This window comes from Cupressus sempervirens, chromosome 8 (assembly GCF_028749045.1).
Source record: "Cupressus sempervirens isolate cs-2001-9-10 chromosome 8, ASM2874904v1, whole genome shotgun sequence".
Taxonomy (NCBI): domain Eukaryota; kingdom Viridiplantae; phylum Streptophyta; class Pinopsida; order Cupressales; family Cupressaceae; genus Cupressus; species Cupressus sempervirens.
In genome coordinates this window covers 681,520,804-681,527,389 of record NC_143125.1, presented here as the reverse complement: position 1 = coordinate 681,527,389, position 6,586 = coordinate 681,520,804, and the positions used below count along the sequence as shown (strand labels likewise).

Here is a 6,586-nt window from a genome sequence, read left to right as displayed (position 1 = left end):
AAAGTCAGAGCGGATTTTGAAGCGCTTTTAGGCATCTTCAAACTCTTTTTTTTTTCACATCGCCACTTTTTGGCACACCATGATCCTGCACATACCCCAACTCAATAAGGTTTCAGTAAATATTCCTTATTAACAAGTGTTAATTCCTAGGGCAATGCTCTTTGCACTATTGTTTCTCATTCCTCGTAATTGTTCATCACTGTAGTGAAGATCATAGATGATCCCAATCGTCATGCCACTTAAAAACAACTTTGAATGAGGTAATGCCAGTCTTGTTTACTTCTGTAAAGAACATACTATTGCATTCTTGAAATAAAAATCAACATCTCTTCTATAGGTGCTTATTGAGGAACGCAATGATAAGCTTATTGATCTCCTCATGAAACTGCTCCCAAACAAAATGGCTTCCATCAAGAAAAAAACATGATCTCAAGATTGGGCACGTCAACCTTGAATTGGTTGCTGTTGATATATGCTTCCATTCCTGGAAACTTAAGAACATAATCTTTGGTTCCCATGATAAGTAGGGTCGGAGCTTCTAACCCAATGTTGCTTAGATCGGACAAGACCTCTGAAGTCCTATAAATTGAACATCCAAAATCAAAAGAAAAATTGTCAAATACCATTTTTGTGTTAAAACAAAGAATTTCCTCGTGTGGGTATCTCAATGTGAAGCAAATTAAACATGGGTTTTGTAGGGTTACCTAGGTAAACAATGGTATGGAACTTGCATAGAAAAATGAAACCCAGACTTCTCATAGAGACTTGCATAAACATTGAGGTTATCTTCAATGAACCATTGTGGGAGAGGAGTGGCAGGATCATACATATCCATAATCTCTTTACCTTCATCTGCATTGGACATCACTTCTTGAGAAAAGTGTATATATATTCTTCACCACTGTTCTTACATCAAAATGCCCAAAATCTACCTCTGGTCTCCCTGGCACCTACACATATATATGAATTAGGGCTAATTAAAAACAAGATGGGTATGAAATAGCATATTATAGGGCATATATTCAAAACTATTCTAGTTTTCCAGCCCATGATATTGTATACCAATTTCCCAAATCACTAAATTCTTTGGCGCATCTATTTCTATTACCTGCTAGTGTCTAGTGTAAAAACCCTCTAGAAACATGTTTCTCTAGGTGATTGAGATACCAACCCTCCTATAGGGTATGCCCAATGCCACAATACCCTTCACTATTTTTGGGTGGATAAGGTCCAGATGGTATCCCACATATGCCCCAAAATCCTTGGCCACAACAAAAACCTGATAAAATAAAATCAAACAATCTTCATCCAGAGCATCAAGAAAATAGGCTACAAAAACTAACAAAGTGAATCTAAATATTACTACTTGTTTGATTGTTTCTATGGGTGTAAGTTTTTTGTGGATGTTCTCCAACTTTTCTTTGAAATTCACTTGATCCTATCAAACTATATTTACACTACTTCAGAACTCAGAGGAATCTTTCTCTGCGCGTTCTGCTTTGAAGTTAATTCTCCAAGCTTTGTTCCGTTGCTTCATTTAAAACATTAAAAAAATTCATGGCGTATTTGTATCGAGATCAATAAATGATTCTGTTTCTCTGGGTGATTGAGGAACCGACCTTCCTGTAGGGTATAACCATTTCCAATGTTACAAACCCTTCTCCATTTCTGGGTGGAAAAGGCCCAGATAGGATCCCACGGATGCTCCAAAATCCTTGGCAGCAACATAAATAACTATAAAACTAAAATCAAACAACCTTCATCCAAAACGCCCACTAGAAATTAGCCCGCCAAACATACCAAAGGGAATCTAAACAATACCAGTTTAAATTATTGTTCCTATTCCTACAGATGTTTCTTTGGATGTTCTCAAAGTTTTGAGTAATTCCTTTAGTTTGAAATCTACTTAATCCCGTCAAGCTATATCTAGATTCTAAACTAGTTCAGAGATTCTTGCTCTGGTTGTCCTGTCTAGAAGTAAAATTCTCCAACCTTCTTTAAATGTTTGACTCAAAATGTTTAAACCTAAATAGTACCACTACTATAAATGATTGAACCTACGGGTGCAACTGTTGCCGGGGATGTTCTACAACTTTTATGTAGTTCATTAGTACATCAGACTATATCTATATCCTATACTACTTTGAGGATTTTTCCTCGCGTTGTTCTGTTCCCCAAGCTTTGTTTAAATGTTCGAGTTAATATGTTTGAATCTAAACAGTACTACTATAGTTCTAAGTGTTTTTGTGGATGTTCATCATCTTTTGTTTAATAGCTGGGGTTTGAAATTTACATAATCCTCTCAAACTAATTTGTACTGTTTCATTCAGAAGATTCTATCTCCAGCTATCTTGTTTTGAGGTAGATTTTCCAAGCTTTATTTTGAATTGCTTGATTTAAAATGTAAAAAGATTCATGGCATATGTCTACTTGAGATCATTTTAGAGGCGTGATTCATAGTAACCATAAGGAAAGATGCAATGTTTAAAAATTACCGTACCTGTTTAATTCCCAAAGCATCAAGGAGGCCAGCCATGTCTTCCACAAGGTCCACATAAGTGTTTTACTTTTAAGAATGTAGTGTTCAGGCTGTGACATATAAATTTCTTCCTCCAAATCATTATGAAGGAAAGTTGTCTTCACATCTATCTGTTCTATCTCTAAATCATATGATGCAACAAGAGATAATAGAAATCTAATGGATGCCAACTTTGCAACAAGAGAGAATATTTCACCATAATCTATTCCCTCTACCTATGAGTACCCCTTTGCACCCAATCTAGCTTTGTACCTTTCAACACTGTCACCTACACAGAATTTCTTCTTGAACACCCATTTGCTACCAACAAGTTTTCATCCTTTAGGCAAAGTAGCATAAGTATCATTTCTACTTAAATTTAAGTAGCATAAGTGTTCCCATGTAAATTTTTAATTCCAAGATAGGGAAAAATTGGAATCTTTTCCTAGATAAGTGGAGCCGCTATTGTTTAGGAATTGAAAATAAGCTATGGGAGAAAAGGAGGGGCTTAAACTAATCAAAAACTACTTATTGAAAACAGTTAGAAGTGACTTCATAAAGGGCCCATTTGGTTGCTGGAATATAATCAGAATAGGAATAGAAAATTAGAATTCATTTGTAATTCTCTGTTTGGTGCACATCTCAGTTTAGGAATTAGATAAAAGTTTTGTTTTTATCCAATGAAGCCATCTCATCATCCATGACCTCAATCCAGGAACCTACATCTTCTATATCCAAAGCCTCTTTCATAGATCTAGGCTCATCATTGTTAGTAATCAAAGAAAAGGCACAACTAGAATCTAACATAGAATAGCCAAACTTTTCTAGTTACTTTCTTACTCTCGTGGATCTCCTCACTGAGGTTGAGGTTGTTCTTCCTCTTCTTCTAAATTGTCAAAGCTACTAGAGTTGTCCTCATCATTAGACCCAACATGGTCTTTATGTTCAATCTTTTCACGAGTAGGAGGCAATTGAACAATATCTTCTTTCTTCTCTTGTTCATCTAGTTTTAGCACAATAGGAGAAGATGTTAGCTCTCTAAAAATAACATTTCTTCTATACAACACCTTAGTAGTCGCAGGGTCCCAAAGCTTGTATCCCTTTACATCAACACTATATCCAATGAAAATACATTTGATAGCTTTGTTTTCCAACTTACATCTTTTCTCCTTTGCAACATGTGCATAAACTTCACAACCATAAACACAAAGATGTCTAATTGAAGGCTTCTTACCAGACCACACCTCCATGGGTGTCTTACCAATAGGAATTGATGTAGGAGATCTATTAACCAGATAGCAAGCAGTGGCCATAGCTTCAGCCTAAAACTTTTGTTCAAGACCAAGTCCACTAAGCATACTCCTAGCCTTCTCCATCAGTTTCTTGTTCATTCTTTCTGCAACTCCATTTTGTTGTGGGGTATAAGGAGTTGTCTTATGCCTCTCGGTATCTCATTCTTTACAAAATTGTTCAAACTCTGTTGAGAAAATATCACCACCATTGTCAGTTCTCACATACTTAATCTTCTTACTAGTCTGATTATCTACAAGGGCTTTAAATTCCTTGAGTCAACTAAAGACTTGTGTCTTACTTTTTTGGAAATAAAGTCATGTCCTTCTACTGTAATCATCTATGTAAGTTTTTAAAAAATATAGACTTGAAGATTGAAGGAACTTTTATAGGACCAAATACATCAGAATGAATAAGATCCAAAACATCGAAAGATTTGTGAGAACTAGAGTAAAATTAAACGTGATTTTGTTTACCATAGATACAATGTTCGCAAAATTCAAACTAGAGATTACAATCATTTAACCCCTCAATGAGGTTCTTATTTTTTTGGGTTCTAAGACCCTTCTCACCAATGTGGCCAAATATCATATGCCATAACATTGTCTTTTCTACGGGAAGCGTTCCTTCCAATGTGTTTGCACCCTTAGGTACACATGTTGCACTGCCATTAGAACCAATAACCACAGTCTTCTTTACTATTCGTTTAGATGATGGGGATGAAGTGATAGCTGCTCTCTTCTTTGAAACATAAGACCTATTGCACTAAGAAATGCATGCATCAAGCGTAAATAAAGTAACTCTCCTAGTACCCTTAGCAAGCACCATAACTCCTCTCATCATCTTGCATCCATCTTTAGAAGAAAAAATGTGCACACCTACATCATTCAACATACTTACAAATAATATGTTTCATGCCAAACCAAGGATGTGCATTACCCCATTGATCCCCTTTACTCGTGCATCAGGGAATCTAATAGTAACCCATCCTTGTCCAACTATCTTTAGGTGAGAATCAACACCCAAGTACACCTTTCCACCATCAAAAACTTCATACTTTGAGAACCATCTTTGATGAGAGGTCATGTTGAAAGAAGCACTTGAGTCTATCAACCACACATCATCAGATGCATGCACTGCCAAGGCTACAATGAAAGCATCACCATCATCTTAAGATTTTTCTAAACCTAAATTTGAGGCCTTCTTCTTCTTCTTTGGCTCTTTAAAGTCTTTATAGAAGTGCCTAGTCTTATCAAAGTTCCAGCATTTTCCCTTGGACTTTCTAGGATTCTTTGATTTTCCATGGGATTTGGATCTACCCTTTCCAGACTTGTTGTCATTTTGCTTCTCTCTGTTGTTGGATCTCCCGCAAACAGCAAGAGCTTCCTTAGCCAAATCTAACAACTTTCTCCTTGTCTCTTGAGATAACATCAAAGGCACCACATCATCCATTTTGGAAGTGACTAAAGTACTTCCAAGAGCCATCACAAGATGGTCCCATGAATCTAGCAAGGAACATAACAAGGTCATACATCAATCCTCCTCCTCTATCTTGACACCAGATGATGTCAACTGTGAAATCAGTAAATTAAAAACATTTAGATGATCTATAACATATCCTCCTTCCTCCATTCTTAGAGAATACAACTTCTTCCTTAGGAACAACTTGTTCACCAGAGATTTGGCCTAATACACAGACCCAAGCCATGTCCACAAACTGTTTGTGGTCTTCTCATCAAGAATGTTTAGGAGAACTAAATCAACTAGATAGAGTCTAATGAGACCCTTAGCTTTCTAATCCTTGAGATCCCAATCTTCTTGAGATATTGTTACAGGTCTCACATCAAGTGAAGGTGCCTCCAATGGATCACAATCTTCAAGCAAGTCTTCCATCTTGAGTTTCCACAAATTGAAATTACTGCCATTAAATTTCTCCACCTCCATTTTTTTGTATGATGAACTAACCATCTCAATTTGCAAATAAGATTTAGAATACTCTGCACAAAACTCCCACTCAACTTGAGATTAGCTCAAAAAACCCTACCCAACTAGGATCAAAATTTGATCAAGTGTTAATACCAATTGTAACGAAACTCAGATGCGGAAACAACTTCCTACACTAATCTCTTAAGGAAAGTATTGTGCAAATTCTTTTTAAATCCTTACAATTTCATATTCACTTTCGATAAAACAACAACATTGCAATCAATAGAAAACAAATAGAGAAATAATAACACATAAACACAAAGATGTGCTTGATGATGAGGAGTTCCCACCAGTTGTTGAGGACAAGGGCAAGTTAGTGGGGAGATCTAATGACACTTCTAGAGAAGATTTGAGGAGGTATCAACTTTTCTTTTGGTGCAAGGGGCCTTTCTCTAAGGGTCACACTTGTGCATTAAGGCTAAAGGGAGTGGTGAGTCATGGAATGTGGGTTTACACTAATATGATTGAGGATGAGTCATCACAAAAACATGAGGATGTCAATGAAGATGTTCATATTGATGATATAGTCTATACTGTGATGAGTATTTATAATTTGGTATTTGACTCACATGTTCAAGATTTGCATTGAGTACAAAGTTGGCCTGAGCCTAAGTTGGATTGTTTGTAGGATAATTGGGTAGGCATAATGAAGGAGAGTGTGTTGAGATCTCCTATGAATTCACCAGTTAGTGATGTTCCAACTTTTACATCATCAACACAGATATTCGGTGCCATATTGTAAGTTATGTTATGGTTCTTGATGATGACATTGGCATTCAATTGGTTTAGTGA

The 6,586-nt window shown here is 36.3% G+C and overlaps 1 pseudogene; it reads right to left on the bottom strand.

The window, feature by feature from the left end:
- Positions 1 to 331: 331 nt before the first annotated feature.
- Positions 332 to 2,557, bottom strand: LOC149544287 (epoxide hydrolase 2-like; annotated as a pseudogene).
- Positions 2,558 to 6,586: the final 4,029 nt, after the last annotated feature.